This window comes from Ambystoma mexicanum, chromosome 2q (assembly GCF_040938575.1).
Source record: "Ambystoma mexicanum isolate Mex_15411 chromosome 2q, UKY_AmexF1_1, whole genome shotgun sequence".
Lineage (NCBI taxonomy): Eukaryota > Metazoa > Chordata > Amphibia > Caudata > Ambystomatidae > Ambystoma > Ambystoma mexicanum.
Window position 1 is genome coordinate 1,456,326,276 of NC_090924.1, and position 23,252 is coordinate 1,456,349,527.

Below are 23,252 nucleotides of genomic sequence, written 5' to 3' on the forward strand. Positions count from 1 at the left end.
TTCAATATAACGTTGTAAGACGTTAAAAGGCCTTGTCTCGTGCGGGATGTCCTTCATCATGGAAACTGTGCTGCGTTGCGTACAAGTTTGTTCCCAGTCTGCGCGCCAGATTTTTAATTTGGCAGCGTTCGGGTCATTGTGCAGCTGGTCCATACTAATCCCATGATTTCTTAAGATATCTTCACATCTTTTCGACCATAATGATAACATGCTGTTGTTTGCCGGAGATGGGTCGTGAAAGATATCAAATTGTGGAATGTGTTCACGCTGGCGTGATTTCCGAAATAAGCTTATTAGGGCCCAGCAAACCCTTGCGTGTAACGAGATAAGTGAAAGTTCGTACCTCACACAAGCTGTTGCAATACCCCTAGGCAACGCCAGTACCTTCGACCAAAAGCAGTGCTCCAGCGAAGACCATGTGTCAGAACTGCAGCCCAAGGCGTTTTCTGCACCATATAATAATACTGGGATTACCTTCTGGTGATAAAACGCAAGAACCGGTTTTAGTGAAAATTTCCCATATTTGTTCCGTATGATGACGGCTTGACTGGCCAATTGTTTGCATTTACGTTTATTTTCAGACAACCATGGGCCGTCGTTGACTGATGAATTTAGTAGCATTCCAAGGTATTTTACGTTCAGGGTTGTCTGAATAACCTCCCTACCCAAATACCATCTTGGATGGCTTTTCGTGTTTTGTCTTCCACTGTTAAGATTTTTTAACACCATAATTTCGCATTTTCTTGTATTTATTACCAAGTGGTTTGATGCAACATATTGTGCTACTGCATTCAGTTTCCTCTGTAGACAATTGGGAGTTTGATCCATAATAACAAGATCGTCGGCATATAGCAGCCAGCTTACGCAGGTCTTTCCAATCTTCGGTGAAAAGGATCTTACTTCGTCGAATGCCAGTCCAATATCGGATATAAATAAACTGAATATTGCAGCTGCTAAGGGACAACCTTGCTTCACCCCTTTATAGGTCTTGATAGGTCTTGTTACGTTTCCAGATTGGTCCAGCCGGATTTTTATGGAGGTTTCAGAGTGCAATTCGCGTATTGCTGCCATTAAGTCGACTGGACATCCCCAACTTTGCAGTTTTACCCACAAGCCGGCTCTGTCGATGGTGTCGAAGGCGCAAGAGAAGTCGATAAAGGCCAAGTAGATCTTAGATTTAGATTTTAATGCTTCCATTTTCAACAGATTTAGAGCTAACAGGTTTAGAGAACAGCCCACTTGCTTTACGAAGCCTGATTGCCTTTTGTCTATGTGGTTAGACTCGATTGCCCATTTCACCAGTTTGTGTTGTAACATTGTGGCATAGATTTTCCCCAAACTATCGAGTAAAGCCACAGGACGATAGTTCTTTGGGCAAGTTCTATCTCCTTTCTTGAATATTGGGACAATCACAGCAGATTTCCAGGATTTCGGAGTTTTTTGAGATTTGCAAATCCTATCAAATAGGGATACGCATATGGATGCCCATAGCTCAGGCTGCTGTTTGATCGTAAAATTGGAAAGCCCGTCCGGTCCAGGAGCTCTTGATTTTTTTGCTTTATTAATGATAGACACAATCTCTTCTCTTGGAAATGTCAGATTCCAAGGTGTCGCGGTCGGTCCCAAAGTGGTAATCTCAGGGATTTTAGCTTTATATAAGGCTTCGAAGTGATTAATCCAGGTTTCTTCAGAAACCATGCTGGACTGTAGTGCCAGCTGAGGAGCCTGAAAATTGTTAATGATTCTCCAAAAATCGCTCGTGTTTTTATTTTTCAGGGTGTTTAACATCTGTTCTGCATCATTTTGCACTTGTATATATTTGTGCGTTTTCAGCCAATTTTTGTATTTTTGCTTTGCCGCCTTTGTTTCTTGTTTACAAGTGGTTCTGTCAAGAGCCTTAGCTCTCCTTATGGCAGTGCGCATCATTCGTTTTTGTGTCAATATCTCGAAATCAAAGCGGTGGACACGGGCCATGTTGGAGTTTTTGGAGCCCACTTTTACCGTTTTGAATTGTGACAGGAGATGTTCATACTCCAGATCTGCGCTCAGATGACAATACTGGAGCATCACCCCCTTAACTTCGCTCTCCTCTAGTCTTAGGCGAACCCTATTAGATTCGACCACGAGGTTGTGAGTCCATTTTGGCCTTTGAATGGTGCTGGTTGATACAAATTCCATGAGCAACATGTTGTGGTCGCTCTGGTCTTTTTCACAAATCCTCAATGATTGGATCCTCGGATGCAAGGCTTCGGATGCGAACATATAGTCAATTGTTGAGGATGAGTCCTTGCGATGCCATGTTTGCCTAGATGGTGAGTCGCCGCGCGTGTTGCCATTCAGCATCTGAAAGTTACGTAACTTCATTTCAGTTGCCCATGCATGTGCCAGTGAGTTATGAACTAACTGTGGATCCTTACATAGATCGATGTTTATATCACCGCACAAAAGAATCTTTGGAGAGTCTAAGTGTTCCATCAGATGATCAATTACACCGGTTATCTGGTCGATGAACTCCATTTTACCGGCGCGTAGGTGGTTCCAATATACGTTCAGGATTATAATCATGTCCTTCTGCAAATTCCGTCTCCCTGACTTCTCATAATGATTTCCTGAATATATGGAGAATGATTAACGGACTTTGTGACGCTCCAGCCAGAAGTTCTTCTGACCATCGTTAGGAGCCCTGACATAGGACGGCCCAACCTAGCTTTTATGGCCGGATTTAATACCGACTCAAAGTCCGCTATGAGTGGGAGATCGCTTAGCCAAGTTTCCTGTAGACACACAAGTTGGAGGTTTTCTAACCAAGGTGTGTTAAACAGGTGCAAGAACCCTCGAGTATTCCAGGAGGCAACAGAGCAGATGGTAGGGGCTTTAGAGTCCTGGCATTATTGGCTCTTCTTCACATTTAGAGCCCCAGCAAGCCAATTCCATTCTAGGTTTTCAGCTGCAGGTGTTATCGAGTGCAGACGCTCATTAGAAGTTCCATAGAGAGAATCCTTTCTTCTAATTGTTATTCTTATCTGAGCATCGGAGCCGTCCCTTTTAGAGGTAACCTCGCTAGATGGTAAAAGAGGGGTCCTGATCCGGCATGGTGCTTGCTTGAGACTTTGGGTGCCGGTATTTGTCGAGTGAAACGACCCTTCCAGAGTCCTTATTGGCACTTCTTTCGATGGTATTGGGGCTGCGGCAGCAGACGAAGAAACGTCCTTTCCGTTGTTGGAGATTCCACTAGAGTTTTGTCGTGGCTCATCAAAGTCGTTCAGATTATAGACATCAAAACCTAATGAAAACAATGCCACATTTTCATCTAAAATTGACGTAATCAGAAGGTTCGATGTAAAGTGAAGCAACACCTTGTCATTCGTGCCCTCAGCTGGAAACTCCACGACTTTTATGTCATTCGAGGAAATTGCACGTAGGCTTGGTACAAGGTGAAGTAATTGAAGGACCGTTCTTCGATTCAAGATCAGGTTCGCGATTGGTTCCAAGCTCTCAATTGCCAGTTTGTATATACGGACTTTATTCGGCGCTGAATTTAGGCCCTTATCCTGTGAAATTTGAGGACGTCTCTCAACCACCAATTCTTTTAATCTCCTTCGCTTACTTTCTAGAAGATCATTCTCAACACATTCCAGTTGAAATTTTTCAGGCTCCTTATTTTTGTCTATTTTGATCAAGGGGCATGACAATGACAAGGATCCCCCTGGTCTGCTGATTTGCGCCTGAGCTATGCAGAAATTCCGTTTATCAGCCATGGTCATAAACACAGGGCTAACTGCTGGCGGACACATGGTGATCGAATTATCACAAGCTTCAATCAATTCGCAATGTCTTTCATAAGACTTGTGTTTAAGTGTAGAATTTTTACCAATAACCTCCTTGGGGCACGGCTGATTCGTTATTACAGGATTTGAAGCAACTTCATTCACTAATAATGCAGGCATCGCCAAACCTTGAGATGAAACAACTTTAGATAATGGTGCAGTGATTTGGGGCACATCAAAGCTTGTAGGTAAGTCAGATTCTGACTCTACGAGTTCTGGATCGTCATAGGTTGAAAAGTCCAGGATTTCAGTTAAGCCGTCCTCAGACGGCGTGATATTCTTTATTTGAGATTGTTTAGCTGAAATCAAATGGGCACTTTTTTGTGATATTTGGGCGTTACTTGATACAGGGGCTTGAGCCGTTGAAGTTTTAGCCGAGTCACTAGAAAAGGCCTGTACCATTTTTATGTTTCGTAGAAATTTCTGAGATCCATTAGAGACGTTTTTCTTTGTCCTTTGGTTCTTCGGTTTCTTGCTGGTTACAGCATGGTTTGGTTTTAAAGGCGAAGTCGCCAAATTCCTTGTGGCATTGGAGGATCGTGTAAAAATGGAAAAAACCTTAGGTAAACCTTCATTTGCGGAAATACTCGCAGCTTCAGCAGTTGTTTCAGTTGTAGTACCAATACCCGAAGGAGAGGCCGTTTGGGGGCCAACGGAGGCCTTATTGGCAGCGCCTCTAAACTGCTCAAATGCTGTGTTAAAGGACAAATTGACACTGTTTGGTGCAGGCAAACTTGTCGCTAAGCAAGAGCCAGTGGTTGAGGTAGATAAAACAGTCGGGAGCCCTGAGTCATGAGGGACTACAAAGGCCTTTACAGGAGTCGAGACTGGATCCACTTCCGCTAGGGTATTATGCGTTGCTTGTGGCAACTGAGGGCAAAGAGGATCTTGGTTAGAGACAGCGTCCAATAGGGAGTGCTGTTGTTTTGATGCTTCAGTAAGGGCTTGTTCAGCCCGAGGTTTAACTTTCGTGCTAGAGAACTTGCTACATAGGCACTCTTCAGGCAACCGCCTCCCTACAATTTTTGTGTCGTGTTTAAATAGGGCAAGGGTCTCTCGAGCCACTTTGGCGAACAGTCTTTTGTCAGAAGAGTCGGTTTTCTTGCTCTCATTTAACAAGACAAACGCTCCTTCCAGTCTTTTAAGGCACTCGTGTTGCTCGACATACGGGCGGTCGCAAGTTTTTTCTATCTGAGTTAGTTTTGAGCTCATCATTGCGACCACCGTTGTTAAGTCCTTAGTGGCTTCATGTATGTTTTCGTACAGTTTCATGAACGGGGCCAATGAAATCGACGAAGAGGCCATAAAAAGAGCTTGCAATTCCGTTGTTGAAGGCATCGTCGCCAGAGTTATACCAGATGAATTAGGTTGTGGCTCAGAAGGTCTGGCCACATGAAGCTCCTTCTCACGACGAATTTTCGGAAATGGGCGTTCCATTAGTGAAGAATCCATAGAGTCGTTATGTGAGGAGTGGTCGTTGCCATCGGATTCATCAATGGCTCCATAGGACTTCCATTTAGAGGTAGCAAGTCTTTTTTGGGAAGTCAAATGTAATTCAGAAGTCTCGTGCCTCAAGTCGGCATTTAAGGACTGATCAGTTGATTTTAACCGTTTGTAACACGAGTCAGGCCATATGTCAGAAGTTGCTCCCAACAGTTGGCTGTTATTGCGTTTTGCTGCAGATTTTACTTTCGGTTCAGCTGAAAGATTCGGCTCTTTGGGTGTCTTACTGGCGCACATTTTGTTCAAGCGCGTTAAGTTCTGAAGGACGTTGTTCACTACCCCAAGGGAATCTCTTCTTGCGAGCATTGAATTGCGTGCCTCTGGCTCATCCGTTATACCGTTCTCCAGATTAAGTACGCGGTTTCGGTCGCAGCCGTGCAGACTTGAGTTAAAAATGTTATGTTGCTTGCTAAAGTTGATCGCATTCGTATATACGAATTCATCGTGCGAACCCACTGTGGTCAGATTCGTGGTTACGCTTACTGGAGAACTCGCAGTAATCCTTGTGCAAGAGTCATTTGGAATGGGTCCCACGTCGTCGCAAGGTAAGCTAGAAAAAGAATGGGTGGGCGGCCGAGGCCCGGCGGACTGATTTACGACAGTAATCAGCTCCTTCTCTTGATCAAGTTCCTGGTCTGCCGCAAATTCACTGCTAGAGGGCGCTGCTCCATCGTCGCTGAAGCCTCGAGCTGTGGCTGAGTCTGAAATAACTCTGCCGCGCAAGCTCGAATACACACACGCTCCGAAACCCGGCCCCACGGCGTCGTCGCTCGCGGGAGCGGCGTCCAAACAGACACACCCTACATTGAGAGCCGGGATGAGAGCTCCGCCACAGCAAAGTCCAGGCGGTTCATCGCTGTCGCTGTCGCGGGGGGGCTTCAAGAACCCTGCAACATCCCGATCCCTCAAGCGCCTACAGGGGCTCGCCGGCGTCCAGCGTACGGCAATCGTCGTCCCCCCCACGCCGCCCGTGAGTAATGGCGCAACCTGTGAAAGCATCTGCGCTGGCATCATACATGCTACATGTGTTGACAAACAAGTTGTCACAGAGAGGGGGCAGGTTAGCAATGTTCCTTGTTGCGTTTTCACAATCCTGAGCCTCGTGTGCTTGAGTAAGACCTTCATTATGCTCAACAGACTCAGGTTCAGAAGTGCATGAATGATAGCAACTTACTTTCTGTGAACGGGAAAGTCAGCAAGTAGCCTTTATCTCATCAGGAGCCACAGCGCCATCACGCCGCCTCTGTGCCCGGGTCCTTAGCACAGGGGACTGAGTAGACACCATTACTCGCCGCTCGCCAAACAGCAAACAGCTTTGCTTCCACAGCTCTTTCCACCTCAGGGCTTCACGCCGCAAGGGTCACGGAGGCCGCCTCAAGTAGTCAGCTGGGTGGTCAGCTGACGAATCAGCTGACAGCTTGACTGCTGACTGTTAAAGGCACACGCACCTCTCCCCCTCTTCCACGGGCTTCTCTGGTTTTAACAGGATGATAGATGGAATAACGCTCTTCCACTCGCCACAGCAAACAGCTTTGCTTCCACAGCCCTTTCCACCTCAGGGCTTCACGCTGCAAGGGTCACGGAGGCGGCCTCAAGTAGTCAGCTGGGTGGTCAGCTGACGAATCAGCTGACAGCTTGACTGCTGACTGTTAAAGGCACACGCACCTCTCCCCCTCTTCCACGGGCTTCTCTGGTTTTAACAGGATGATAGATGGAATAACGCTCTTCCACTCGCCACAGCAAACAGCTTTGCTTCCACAGCCCTTTCCACCTCAGGGCTTCACGCCGCAAGGGTCACGGAGGCGGCCTCAAGTAGTCAGCTGGGTGGTCAGCTGACGAATCAGCTGACAGCTTGACTGCTGACTGTTAAAGGCACACGCACCTCTCCCCCTCTTCCACGGGCTTCTCTGGTTTTAACAGGATGATAAATGGAATAACGCTCTTCCACTCGCCACAGCAAACAGCTTTGCTTCAACAGCCCTTTCCACCTCAGGGCTTCACGCCGCAAGGGTCACGGAGGCGGCCTCAAGTAGTCAGCTGGGTGGTCAGCTGACGAATCAGCTGACAGCTTGACTGCTGACTGTTAAAGGCACACGCACCTCTCCCCCTCTTCCACGGGCTTCTCTGGTTTTAACAGGATGATAGATGGAATAACGCTCTTCCACTCGCCACAGCAAACAGCTTTGCTTCCACAGCCCTTTCCACCTCAGGGCTTCACGCCGCAAGGGTCACGGAGGCGGCCTCAAGTAGTCAGCTGGGTGGTCAGCTGATGAATCAGCTGACAGCTTGACTGCTGACTGTTAAAGGCACACGCACCTCTCCCCCTCTTCCACGGGCTTCTCTGGTTTTAACAGGATGATAGATGGAATAACGCTCTTCCACTCGCCACAGCAAACAGCTTTGCTTCCACAGCCCTTTCCACCTCAGGGCTTCACGCCGCAAGGGTCACGGAGGCGGCCTCAAGTAGTCAGCTGGGTGGTGAGCTGACGAATCAGCTGACAGCTTGACTGCTGACTGTTAAAGGCACAGGCACCTCTCCCCCTCTTCCACAGGCTTCTCTGGTTTTAACAGGATGATAGATGGAATAACGCTCTTCCACTCGCCACAGCAAACAGCTTTGCTTCCACAGCCCTTTCCACCTAAGGCGATCTTCCAAGGAGGCAACAATCTAAAGGACTTCGTCCCAATCTGCGGAATACACTGAAAGGTTCATCAGATCCTCCATATCCTCTGAGTTTAGGATATATTTAGGTTTATTTGTGGAATTTGGGGCAAAAGAGGACTTTCTGATTTCGTTTATGTCTTCATCCGCTTCCATGCTCGTAAAAGAGTCTTCATTTTGTTTCAATTGTTGGTGTTTTTGTTTTGGATCTTGGTTGATGGCTTGTTTAAGCACCAAGTCCTTGAAGTTTTTTTATTACAACAGGTGGACATGATTGTTTGCTTTTCGCAGATTTATTTGCAAAATGTACATGTTTAGTTTGATTCCTGGACCGAATTAGGTTTCTTTCCAGAATTGGAACCAATCTTACTGGCAAAGCTGAGTCCCAATTCACAATTTGTGAAGATGTCATATGTTTTAGGAAAAAGTGAAGGCGCAGATGCAGGAAGCCCAGGTGCCATAGTAGATCCAAGTGGCAAGGGATTGGACGAAGTGTACCTAATCTCCTTTGGTTTTTTGGCGTTTCTCCCCACGGTGTTACTACAGTCATTGTATGTCTTAGGGGAAGGCTGCTTCGAGGTCCCTGTGATCTGATTGTCTTCAACTCCCACAAACTTCTATTCCCCTGGATGGAGCATTGGATCGTCTGTGTATGATTCCTTGCATGATCTGTTGATGGGTTGTGTTGAGGGCTTCTCGGTTCCATCCAGAGAGGATGCAACAGGACCCCTGTGTTGACCATGCTGGTAGTCAGTAAAGTTTGTGTAACACCCAAATTCATAGCATTTTTCCCAGATTTTGTCAGTGTAGTGTTTAAATCATCATCGAAGATGGGACCATGTTGGTTAGTGCTTGACAAGGATTGCCTTCTTTTTTCCTTGTCTCTAATTAGAGGTTCCAGGATAGTTTTCAAAAAGCTTGTAATGTGCTCCTCTTGCTTGTGTTTATTTTTGGATAAAGCCAATATGAACCCTTCCATGAAGATCATTTTAGTGTGTAGCATTGCGATCAGGGTGGATTGGTCTTTTAGTTGATCCGCGATGCTCTCATACAATTTCATGAAATGGCTCATGGTGACAGAAAATGCTGCAATCATATTGGTATCTAAGAGTGCACTTGATGAAGACTTTTCCTCCACCGGAGCCACAATCATGTCCAATAATAAATCTTCATCAGATATTGAATCATTGTTCCTGGGTGCGATATCCACTGATGAAGAAATCCTGCGCCATTTCCTAGGGCAACTTGCACCTAGTGAGGGCGAAGGATCTATGGGCTTTGGGGACTTGGCTATAGTTGTGTTCTTCGTTCTCCCACTGTGTTCAATTTCATCTTCTTCACTGATATTCACTTGATTACCTGTTTGAGAAGGAGAGTTAAGCGCCCTGGAGTTTTCCCTCGAAGGAGCTACTTCCTTCTCACAAGCGATTTCCAAGCCAAGGCTGCTTTGATTTTTCTCTGGGTCGATTGTAGTTATATGATGAATAATTGAGGTTTGCCTAGATTTTCCGGGGCAGCCCTCTTGGTTTTTCCGTGGGGGAGGCATCCCCACCTTTTTACTTAGGTGGAGAGTCTCAGCAGTAGGCAGCAGGATGGATGGGGGTCTTGAAGAGGATTCACTCTGGGAGTAACATAGGTTCCCAAAATTGGAGCCAAAGCTTAGGCCACTAGGTTTCCATGCCTGTCGCCTAGGAGCCCCTCTATTGGAGGTCTTACAGGGTTTGGGCTCCAAGGGTTTGGGTGGACCGGTCGGTGTAGCCATATTACAGGATAAAGCGGCCATAGGTAGGTGGACCTCATCATCTATGCTGACCATGGTCCCCTTACAGGGTTGAATTGAACCTGTGGCGATGTCCTTGTCGGTCGTTGGACAATTTTCCTTAATCTCCTGTGACTCTGTTGTAGTCGCCTTTAGGTCAGGTTCTACATAAACGCAGGAATCATTTAGCTGGTTTTGTAGTGTTACCAAACTTGCCCCTTCGCCGAGGGTCCTTTACTTTCTGTCACCTTTACTACACCTGTTCTCTGTTTTGAGCCCAACATATCCTATACTGCCTTCTATACGTCCATAGCCCGCCATTTCCTTCACTTCACCTGTAATCTGCTGTGGGCCATGCAATATCATATGCTGCTTTCTATATGTTGTTTACCTGCTGTTACAATAACTACACCTGTAATCTGATGTGAGCCCCACCGTATTCTACAGTGCCTTCTATATGTCCATTACTGCCATTACCTGTTTGTCTGCTCTATGCCTGCCCTATTCTATACTGCCTTCTATATGTTCTTTAGTTGCCCTTACCTTTATCTCACCTTTTATCTGTTGTGAGCCTCACCTATTCCATACTACCTTATATATGTCCTTTACTTACCATTACCTTCACTATAGCTGGTATTTACTGTGAGCTTCACCCTATTCTATACTACCTTCTATATGTCCTTTATCTGCCATTAACTTCACTACACCTGTTATCTGCTCTGAGCCCCGCCCTGTCCTATACTGCTTTCTACATATCTGTTTCCTGTTTTTACCTTCACCACACCTGTTATTTGCTGTGGGTCCTGCCCTATTCCATACTGCCTTCTATATGTCCTTTACCTGCGGTGACCTTCACTACATGTGGTATCTTACGTGAGCCCTACCGTATCCTATACTGCTTTCTATATGTCCTTTACCTGCCATTACTGTTACTACAACTGTTATTTGCTGTGGGTCCTGCTCTATTCCATACTGCCTTCTATATGTCCTTTTCCTGCCATTACCTTCACTACACATGTTATCTGCTGTGAGCCCTGCACTATCCTATACTGCCTCCTATATGTTCTTTACCTGCTGTTACCTTCAGTACACATGTTATCTGATGGGAGCCCAGCCCATCCTATACTGCTTTCTATATGTCTGTTACCTGTCATTACATTCATAACTGTTATGAGCTACGAGCCCCACTCTATTCCATACTGCCGTTCGTACAACCTTTACTTGCCATTAACTTCACTACACCTGTCATCAGCTGTGAGCCCTTCCCTATCCTATACTGCCTTTTATATGTCCTTTACCAGCCATTACCTTCACTACACCTGGTATTTACTGTGAGCCTCACCCTATTCTATACTGCCTTCTATATGTCCTTCACCCACCATTACTTTCACTACATTTGTTATCTGCTGTGAGCCCTGCCCTATCCTACACTGCCTTGTATATGTCCGTTACTTACCATTACCTTCACTACACATTTTATTCACTGTGACCCTCGCCCTATTCTATACTGCCTTCTAAATGTCCTTTACCCGCCATTACCTTCACTACACCTGTTATCTGCTGTGGGCTTTGACCTACCCTGGACCGCCTTCTATGTGTCTTTTACCTGACGTTACCTTCACTACACCTCGTATCTGCTTTGAGCCCAACCTATTCTATACTGCCAGCTATATCAAGGCAAGAGGCATGCGGGACTATTTGTTTGACCTAGGTTATATAATCTTATTGCAGGAAACATGGTTAGTGACCCCCAAAATACAGAGGGATTCACTGTGATATGTTTACCAGCATCACAAAAGGCAAAAGGTGGACCCTTGGGAGGTCTCCTCATAGCCTTAAAAAATCAAACGTTTAAAAACATAGTTTCCATTTGTGAAAACGCTCTAGGCGTTCAGGCCTGTAGAGCTCATTTGACTCGGGACAGTACAGCCTCTTCATGGGTCATAATTAACATCTATTGGAACCCCGCCTGCTCAAAACTACATTCTTTCCTCGAAACGTTTGGTTCATTGTTGGAAACAGTCAAATTACATTTGGCAAGTAGCAATATAATTTTAGCTGGAGATTTTACACAGATCCTACACCCTCAAAGAAAATCTCAACCTTCCATTCTAGTGCAAAAAGGTAAAGAAATGGGAGGATGTGGTTGGATTTTATGGATTACTGGGATCTAAAGATGGTAGTCAGAAATACAGAGGGGGATCCGGGTGTCTCTACTACATGGCACAGAGGTGATCTTCTTCATCTCTGATTACATCTTTATTTCCCAGTATCTATGTACACTGCCCTCTATCATGAAAGCGAAACATGACGGGGGGAGCGACCACAGTAGACTGGAGCTATCTTTCCCTGACTTTTCTATTTCTCCCGTAAGTGTAAATAAACAGGTGCTGGCTCGGACAGCGGGGAAAGTTAGACTGGTAAAGTATAAGTGCGAAGCTGCAAAACTAAACACACAGCTGACAAAGATGCCAAGACATATCTGGGAAACTGAATGCCATCCACAAGGATTCACTAGGTTCCTTTGGGATACCTCAGCCCCTAATGAGTCAGTAGGGATACTCAAACAAAAACACACCCATGTATTTGATGAAGAGACACAGAGAAAGAAAGGAGAGCGCTGCAGGAAATCAAATCAGCAGGGCTTTTACCAGAGGCATATAAAGCAGAAGTCAGCAGAGAAAGACCAACTATAAATTGGTCAGTCCTCCAAAAAGTTTCCTGGATGCAAAATGATGGGGAGCAGGTGCTGAAATTGCTCAGAGAAGGGAACACAAAGAACTTCTGGGCATTAATCAGTCAATTTGAGTTTGGATCTGGCAACTCCCTGAGCAACCTAGTGCCTGAAAGATGATGGGTGGAGTACTTATCAGAAATCTTTAAAGATTCTAGTGGTTCCCAGTTTGTAGTGCAACCGCATACACCTTGGCAATTGAAATTTAATGAAAGAGATAATTATCAAATCCTTGGCCTCAAAAGCAGCAGGCCCCAATGGCCTGACATATCAAATACTTAAAAATGAGCCAAAAATGTGGTTGCATCTACTTTACTGTTTATTTAGTGAAATATTAAAAGACGTGTATTTCCAGCATCCTGGAAAATTGCACTGGTCATACCTTTATTCAAGAGTGGGGATCGACGAGCAGCTGCGAACTATCGACCTATAGCCCTGCTCGACATAGAAAGTAAGATTTTCATGAAGCTCTTCTTAAATGAAATGACACAGTGGGTAGAAGATCAAAATATCCTATAACGGTTCCAAACAGGTTTTCGAAAGGGCATGGCAACAGCACTAAAAGGCCTGATATTCAATTTTTAAGTGAACAGGCAGAGGGAAATAGATCACTGCCCCTGTATGGAGTGTGGGTTGATCCAGCAAAAGCTTTTGATCAGGTAGACAGGGCTCTGCTTTGGAATAAATTGTGGCCCTGGGGTTTACCTGAAACACTTTTGGCAGTGTTGGTCGAGCTCCACAAAGAGACCAAACTAAGAGTTTGCTTGGACGAGTCGGGGCACCTCTCGGATATCATTGAGGTAGAAAGGGGGTAAGGCAAGGGTGTTTAGGTGCCACACTTTTCTTCAATTTCTTCCTGGCAGACATAGGTATATTATTAGAACCATCTCCATTGGCCAGCCCTATGTTGAATGGAAGAAAAATCTTTTGGCTGGCCTTTGCAGATGACATTTTGCTGCTAGATAGAACACCAATTGGGCCCCAGCGTTTGCTAACCAGGCTGAGTGAGTATGCGGAAACTAATAGGCTCTCTATAAACCCCGCTAAATCAAACATCATGGTTTTTAAACACCCTCACAAAAAGGTCAAATATTCAAACTGGGACTTAGATGGGCGAAGACTTCAAAGGGTAGAGATGGTCAAATATCTGGACTATAACATCCATGCCTCCCCTACCCGTTATAAAGTTGAGGCCGCGGTCGCAGTGAAGATAGCGCTGGGTGCAGCACAAATGCTCAAACTGAACCATAACATCTGTAAGTTCTCCATTTCTCCGTTGGTCAGATACTAGCTGGCAAAAATAGTTCCAGTAATTCTCTGTAGGCTGGAGGCTAGATACTGGCTTTGGTTCAATAACTGGGGTGTATTTGAAGGCAGGCGATGGAAGAGGCTATTAGGTCTCCCTGCCTGCACACCCAGTGCGAGGCTCAGATTTGAACTGGGTTTAAAATCACTGGGATGTGTGGCAAATTGGAGGTTAATCGCCTTATAATGGGAGATTATTATCGGAAAAAAGACTACTCTCTATGGTGACATTAGATGTCATATGTCAAATTCTAGATCCATAATATTGGCATCATTAGAGAGGAAGGTGAGAGAATCCCTCTCCAAAATTGACCTTGATATAGACACCCTCATCTGCAAGCCTTTGAAAATCAAGAAGAAGCTAGAATCCAGAGACTGGATAGAAACAGTTGAGAAAGTGAGAATGGTCTCTCCTGAAAATCCCTTTTTACAGGGTGAGAAAAAACTAGGTTGCCTTTCTAGTTATCTCACGAAATTTCCCGAGAGCTCGATACACAATGATTTCTTAAGAATAAGGTTAAACTTGATATAATGCGGAGAAGTGCTGGAAAAGAGAAAACAAGGAGACGAAGCAAAGCAGCCATGCATACTCTGCACTAATCCAGCAAAACAAACATTCAGGCACTGGCTGATGGACTGTGAAGGGACATGGAAAATCTGTGAAATCATTGCCTCACATTCTGCCTACCCAGACTTTCAGGCGCATAAGGAGGGCTTCTGTGCAGAAGCCCACGAAAGGACAGTGAACAAAGGAACCAAATCTTATTTGGCGCGCAGAGAAAAACACAAGAAAGACCTTTACAAAAAGAAATGGTGAATAAACCCAGCGGGAACCAAATTAAAACAAATATGGTTCAGCGTATTTAAGTTTGAGGCTACCAAGATAGCCTAAAACTATACCAAGGTTATTTAAGATAACCGGGGTAGGAAAAATAGGGCAGTTACCACTGCCACCAGCCAAGCCTTGATGAAAAGGGAGCGAAAAAATACTCTAAGAGAAACGGACAAAAAGGGATAAGTATTAACCCTTTCCAGTACTCTATGTAAGATAGGGTGTACTGGGTCTGTGTATTTTAAAAGACTAATACATTTAATGGCAATGCTCTGGGAGACAGTAGTCAGTCCCAGAAAATGGAGTCTGAGTTGGGGAGTCTAAAAGACAACCCTGTGCCACTGCACCGAAGGTGCGGTGTAACACACAATAAAAATATGATGCCTATGGAGTAGGTGAGGTTCCACAGTCTATGAACACAAGAACATTTTAAACACACACAGAAAAACACATGTAAGAGTGGGAAAAAGGGTCACACTCTTACCAGGTGAAAAAAAAATCCAAGAAATCCAGCAAAGCTGCTGAGGGACTCAGAAGGTAAGGGAAATTAGCCATTCTGGAGAATTCCCCCTAACACTGCCTTCTCTATGTCCTTTACCTGCTGTTACTTTCAGTACAAATTTTATCTGATGTCAACCCAGCCCATACCATACTACCTTCTTTAAGTCTGTTGCCTGTCATTACGTTCACTTCTGTTATGTGCTGTGAGACTCATCCTATTCCAAACTGCCATCTATATATCCTTTGCTTGCCATTACTTTCACTACACCTGTTATCAGCTGGGAGCCTAGCCCTATTGGATACTGCCATCTGTATGTCTGTTACCTGCTGTTAGCTTCACTACACCTGTTATCCGCAGTGAGCTCCCCCCTATACTATGCTGCCTTCCCTTCACTTCACCTGTTATCAGCGGTGAGCCTCACCCTATTCTTTTCTATCTTCTATATGTCTATTGCATGCTGTTACCTTCAATACACTGTTATTTGCTGTGAGCCCCAAGCTATACTGTCTTCTATGCTGTTAGCCGCTGTTACCTTCACTACACCTGTTATTCACTGTGAGCCTCACACTATTCTATACTGCCTTCTATATGTCATTTACCTTCCTTCATCTTCACTACACCTGTTATCTGCTGTGGGCCATGACCTATCCTGCCTGTACTGCCGTCTGTGTGTTCTTTACCTGCCGTTACCTTTACTATACCTGTTATCTATTGTGCACCCACCTATCCTATACTGCCATCTCTATGTCTGTTGCATGCCATTACCCTCACCACACCTGTTATCTGTGGTGAGCTCCACTCTATTCTATGCTGCCTTCTATATGTCTGTTACATGCCGTTACCTTCACTACACGCGTTATTTGCTCTGAGCCCCGCCTTTTATATACTCTCTTCTATATGTCCTTTACCTGCTGTTACCTTTACTACATATCCTGCACTGCCTTCTATATGTTCTTTACCTGCTGTTACCTTCCCTTGATCTCCCCCAGTACTGAGGGATGGCTAGGTTTGTTGGAAGATTGCTCCATTGTGTAACATCTACTGCTGCAAGGGACCTCCTTATTGTTGGTTTATTAGCCGGGTTGGTTGGAACATTGCTCCTGTGTGTAACACCGACTGCTGCAAGGGACGTCTGTACTGCTGGATAGTTAGTCAGGTTGGTTGGAACATTGCTCCTGTGTGTAACACCAACTGCTGCATGGGACCTCTGTACTGCTGGATATTTAGTCAGGTTGGTTGGAACATTGCTCCTGTGTGTAACACCGACTGTTGCAAGGGACCTCTGTATTGTTGGATAGTTAGGTTGTTTGGAACATTGCTCCTGTGTGTAACACCGACTGTTGCAAGGGACCTCTGTATTGTTGGATAGTTAGGTTGTTTGGAACATTGCTTCTGTGTGTAACATCGACTGCTGCAAGGGACCTCTGTAATGCTGGATATTTAGTCAGGTTGGTTGGAACATTGCTCCTGTGTGTAACACCAACTTCTGAAAGGGACCTCTTTATTGCTGGATAGTTAGGTTGGTTGGAACATTGCTCCTGTGTGTAACACCGACTGTTGCAAGGGACCTCTGTATTGTTGGATAGTTAGGTTGTTTGGAACATTGCTTCTGTGTGTAACACCGACTGCTGCAAGGGACCTCTGTACTGCTTAATAGTTAGTCAGGTTGTTTGGAACATTGCTCCTGTGTGTAACACCGACTTCTGCAAGGGACCTCTGTACTGCTTAATAGTTAGTCAGGTTGTTTGGAATATTGCTCCTGTGTGTAACACCGACTGTTGCAAGGGACCTCTGTATTGTTGGATAGTTAGGTTGTTTGGAACATTGCTTCTGTGTGTAACACCGACTGCTGCAAGGGACCTCTGTACTGCTTAATAGTTAGTCAGGTTGTTTGGAACATTGCTCCTGTGTGTAACACCGACTTCTGCAAGGGACCTCTGTACTGCTTAATAGTTAGTCAGGTTGTTTGGAACATTGCTCCTGTGTGTAACACCGACTTCTGCAAGGGACCTCTGTACTGCTTAATAGTTAGTCAGGTTGTTTGGAACATTGCTCCTGTGTGTAACACCGACTCCTTCAAGGGACCTCTGTACTGCTGGATCCAGTGTGTAACACCGACTGCTGCAAGGGGCCTCTGTACTGCAGGATAGTTAGTCAGGTTGTTTGGAACATTTCTCCAGTGTGTAACACCCACAGCTGCAATGGACCTCTGCATTGATGGGTAGTTGGACAGGTTGGTTGAAACCAGGGGCAGCTCCTCCTTAATGGGCGAAGTCCAACCCACCCCCATTTTGGATCAGATCTGAAGGCAGGACCCAGTAAAAACCTTATACTCCCAGTCTACAGCATGCAGATGAGGGAGCACTCCTGGGGTGGCATCTGCTTTGTGAAAACAAGGGGCCTCAATATAAGGCTGGCGCTCCCGGAATGAAGGGGGCCGGTACAGCACCGGCCCCCTTCATTCCGAGAGCGCCGATTACAAGCTTCCCATCACGGGACCCGGATCGCACGCCTGGTAAAACCAGTCATGCTTTCCCGGTCCTGCGAGGCGAAGAGGGAGGCAATAACGGGCTAGATGTAATCTGCCCGTCATTAGCTTCCTCCCCATTCCCATTGAGCCCTATGGGGCTAAAATGGGAATGGGGATGGGTTCCTGCAAGGAGGAATTACCGGGTCCTCCTATGTCGGAGGAACCCGGTAAGTCCCCATTGCAGGAACCCGGTAATGGAGCCCGGAACGAAGGCAGCCATGGAGCTATTTGCTAGCTCCATTCTTGTAATGAGGCCCAAGGTTTCCCCTTGGGTGCAATAACCAAGCTACGCATGGACAAGGATTCATGCATTACTGGGCCATGATGAGAAAGCAGGCATGGTAAGTTATATTACTTGGCTGGATAGGCAGCCTTCTATATTCATTAAAAGGTGACCCGGACAGCACCGTGAAAGTCTTTGCACATTTTAATATTGCCAGTAAGGTAAATGGACAGCATTGCCTGAAAGAGTTGCTCTCTCCTCTCCATTTGTACTGCCTTGCCTCACAGCAGCTCCAGTGTAGGCTGCATTACCTGAGGGAGCCACCCAGGACTTGAAGGTTTCTCCCGCTCCAATTATCCTTAGTGACTATTCCTCAGCTTCTCCTGGCATCCTGCTTTTGGGATGAACACATATTTTATGGTTTGTAGGCTCTGGACTGTGTCCTTTTTACTGCATATCATGAAATACTAAAGTGCTGACCTGCCTATGTTCTTCCACTGAAACGCATGTGCACATTCACACAGGCACATGGGCACTCGAGCATGACACTATTTCCTTTTTCTCTCTTTCCCTATCGCTCATCTTTTTTCTCCTTCTCTTTCTTATCCTCTGTCATTGCATCCTTTTTTCCTCCCCTCTCTTCCTTTCCTACTTTCCCTTCCTGTCCTCCCTCTCTTCCTTTCCTATCTTCCTCTCTCACTTCCTGTCCTTCTTTCCTTTTCTTCAATACTTTTTATTTCTTTCCTTATTTCCCCCTTTCTTTTTCTTTCTTCCTTTTATTTCCCTTTATTTGCTCCTTTTCCCCCTAATTTCCGTCTTTCCCATTCGTTCATTTGTTCTTCTTTCCCTTTTCCTTCTCTCTTCTTTCTGTGTTCCTTGTTTCTTTCTCTCTCTCTCTCTCTCTCTCTCTCTCTCTTTCTTTCTTTCTTTTCTTCTCCTTCTTTCCTTCTGTTTGTTTCATTTTCTTGCTTTCCATAACTTCCCATCTTTCCTTCTCTTTTTTCTTTCTTATTTCCTTTTCTCTTTCTCCCTCTTTCCTTCAATTACTTTCCTTCTCAGTTTACACCACTCTCCACTTTTCTTTCCTTCTCTTTCTTCCCTTCCCTTGTTTCATTTTCTTTGTTCATTCTCTCATTTGTCCCTTTTCTCTCGTATTGCATACTATCTTTTCTTTATGTTCTTTCTTTTTACTTCACTTGATTACCCTCTCTCTCCTTTTCTCTTTCTTTCCCTCTTGCCTTCTCTTCTGTCCCTTGTTTTCTTTCTTCTTCTATCCTTCACTCTGTCTCTTTCCTTCTGTTGCTTAACTTCTCTTTCTTTCCACACCCTCTCCACCTTTCTATCCTTCTCTCTCCCCTTCTCTTTCTACCATTCACTTTTTTCCTTCTCTCCTTCTTTTTTTTTCTCTCCTGTTGTATACTATCTTTGCTTCACATTCTTTCTTTTTTTAGTTCACTCTTTCCCTCATTCTCTTTCAGTTACCTTCTCTTTTTCTTAACCTTACTTTCTCTCTCTTTCCTTCTCTCTCTCACTCGCTCTCTCTGTCTATTTCTCTCTCTATCCTTCTCTTTCTTTCCACACTGTCTACACCACAATTCTTTCTCCCTTTCAGGTGCCCTTCCTTGGAGCTCAATAATCTGGGAGATGGGCAATGCTGTGTAAGATACTGGATGTTCACTTGCTGGTGGGGCAGTCATAACGTATTCGGCGAGTGTTTCATTTGGAAAGTACAGCACCAATTTGTCTGCCACATCACCGGCTGTTTTCTCCATCAATATTTTGTCTGTCCCATTAGTGTGGGTGACTCACTTGACCACCGGCACAACAGATGGCTGGGATAATGCATCTATCAGTGTTTCCAATAGTATTGCATGCTGCACAGGGGATCCATCTGCCCTCCGAAAACCCCCTCCTCTTCCAACGGGATAGACCAGCATGCCTGATATGTGATGTAAGCCGAGTCTGAATATATTGTGACATAACACCATTTACACACTTTTAATGCTTCAATGAGCTCTATGAGTTCTGCTGCCTGTGCAGAATAATGTGTGAGCAACATTTTATGACCACCATTTTGTACTCTCCTTCCTCAAGTCGTACCACCGCTGACCATGTCCTTCTTTGCCGACCCTTCCGGTCCATTGCGGAAGACCTGTCCACGAAAAGTATCTCACCCTCTGACAATGCACAGTCCCTTGCTTTGGGGATGTCATCCTCCTCCCCCTAGTATGTGGCACAGTTGAGCATCGTTAAATCCTCTTTAGTAGGCATGTCTGTTAAAAAGGTGGCAGGGTTCACTGTTTTGCATCTAACCACCTGTATATGGGGTTTAAAAATGATAACCTCATGCTCTGAATATCTTTGTGTACTCAGAGTAGATTTTGACCTTTCTAGGATGGCAAACAAAGAATGTTCTACATACAAAGAATGTTCCACATACAATGGAACTGAGCACCCCATTACAATTGTAGAACCTTTCTCTATCGTGAAAGCAGCAGCTGTAAAGCTTGTTCACAAGCAACCTGTCCTTGCATCACTGCATCCAGAGTGCTGCTATAATAGGCCAATGGCTTATGGCCCATAGTGCTCTTCTGAGTCAGTAACTCTGGTACCTCTGGTTCGTGTGCACCTATACATGATCTGCCTGCTCCATAAGAGCTGCCAGGCCATTGGTTCCAGCCAAATCTGTCAGTCTTCCATCACGTGGGTGCTGCAGTGATCATCTTCTCATCTCAAAGGTAAAAGAACAAATTACCTACACTCCTGACATAATGCTGTTTTACCACTATACTGTACACATTGCAGACTTTAAGATGGGCGCAAAGGAGTTTCTGAGACACTGTAACCTTCACACACATATTTCACTCACTCCCTTCTGCGCCATCTGGCTCCAAAGTCTCCACCCTCGTTGTTAACTATAATATATCCCTCCCCCATCTCGTAATACAAATCACACTATTGTTGCTCAACAATGTGCCCTGTCTGTCCTCTTTGAACATTTTAAGACTTGTTTCTTTGGGGCTGGTGGTCAAAGGGCACTTGGTGCCATGGAATTCAGGGATCTTAAGGTTTTGTCGGTTATATGAGCTATAACTCATGGTCGCTTGGGGATGGGCCATGTCATGCTTTGGTCAGTGTGAGATAACATGCACACCAGGCGCCCGTCTATTATCACGGCCTTGTAGGACACATGCCTCTCAAGTAAAAGTCACATCGTTGAAAACACTGCTAAAACAATGAAACAATGAATAGGGGTTGCAGCGGTTGGGGGTGTAGGCTGTCCCCATGGGAGCTCAGGCATGGATGGAGATTTCCCTTGTCTGGCAATTTGGGCCTAGTGCATGCACTGCCTTATTCACTGCGCTGTCCTTGTCTCTTTACCACAATTACTAACATCTATGGGAAAATAGCCATGGTTGCTCGTGCCCTACGCTACACTATGTGGGTTGATTATATTTGTTTATATTGAAGTGGGATCCTTTGTATTGGGAGTTGGTACTTTCACCGTCCGCGCTCCCACCTAACCCATCATAGTGCTTCGAATACATCTCACCGCACTCTAAAGTGCCTAGGGGGGTCGGACGGGGCTACCCCCCTCCCAATACAGGGCAAAAGCAAAAGAAGTGCATTTCAGGCTCGGTCATAGCAAGACAACACGGACACAAAGATGAGTTACTCTTGCCCCAATTGCAAGTGTAATGTGTAAGTGTCAGAATACCAAGTGGAAATTTAGCATGGATACTCTTCACATTTGGATTTTACTGGGAGTCCAAATACAGCTCCAAATGCCACATATTTGTACCTAACAGATAATTAGCTCCCAGATTACTTGTGCGGCAAGAGTCTATCATTATACCCCATGCCCAATACTTGAAACAAGTCCTACCGTGACTTTTATAGCCAGAGACAAATTTCATAGGGTTTTCCAATAGACCTGCAAGCCCAATATTGGCAAGCATCATTTTCATGTGCTTAAACCACGGTTTTCAATAAATTGCTGTGAAGGCCTTTAGCACAGCATGATTTCACAAATATCCCAAGCTGGTGTTGGAGCTAAAAGAACGGCACCCTCAGCAAAAAGAAGCAGATGCCAATTGTGACTTCCCAGGCCAAGAGCATCCTTTCCCACAGCATGCAAATCAAGGGTGATATTATGTATATATAACAGAAATAGCAGGGGAACTAGAACACATCCCCACCTAACTCCAATCCCGGTAGCAATTGGCTCTGTCATTTTGCCATTGGCCCCCAACGAATGCGGGGACAGTTACTAGTGTACAGAGACCTGATGGCACTCCCTGCCTGCTATTGCTTTTCTTCTCTTTCCTTCCCACTCTCTCCACCTTGCTTTGCTTCTCTCTCTTCCTTTTATACCCACTATCATCCTCTCATTCTCTCATCCTATAGCATGCTATCTTTACTTCACCCTTTCCTTCTCTCTCTTTCTATCCCTCTTTCCTTCTCTTTCTTTTGCTCTCACTCTCTTTCTCTCCTTCTTCATCTTGTATTGCATACTATCTTTACTTCACTCTCTCTTTCATTTTCTACTTCACTCTTTCCCTCTCTCTCTTTCTAGCCCTTTCCCTCTCTTTCTTACCCTCTCACTCTCTTTCTCTCCTCTCCATCTTGTATTACATACTATCTTTACTTCACACTCTCTTTTTTACTTCTCTCGCATTTCCTCTCTTGCCCTTTCTCTTTCTTTCACTCGCTTTCCTTCTCCCTTTCTTTCCCTTTCGCTCTCTTTATTGTTTTCTCTCTCTCATATTGCATCCAATCTTTACTTCATGCTCTCTTTCTTGTTTACGTCACTCTTTCCCTCTGTCTCTCTTTCTCTTTCTTTCCCTCTCTTTCCTTCCCTTGAGCACTCTTTCTCTCCTTCGCTCTCTTGTATCACATACTATCTTTCCTTCGCACTCTTTCATTTTTACTTCACTCTTTCCCTCTTTCTCCCTTTTTCTTTCCCTCTCTTTCCTTCTCTCATTCTATCGCTCCCACTCTCTTTCTTCCCTTCTTTATCTCGTATTGCATATCAGTACCCGACGAGGGTCAATGAGCTTTTTACAAACAAGCTCATTAGCCCTAGCCTGGTTCTTACCTCGTTGAGAAGGCTCTGAAGCCTCTGCTTCACCGCTGTTGCTCCAGGGTCCCTTCTGTGAGTGGCCGCCATGGAAAGGGAGATGTGACTGGGCGGCCATTTTTTTGTTTACTTTTTTTTACCATTCAGCTGAATGGGCCATGGAAAGGTAGAAGGGACTACGTGTAGTCCCTTCTTCCGGACCCCTGTCGGTCATTTTTTTTTGGCTTTTATTTTCATTGATTCGAGAACTAGTCGCAGTGCCATTTCTCAACTCAAGAAAAATTGCAAATAGTAA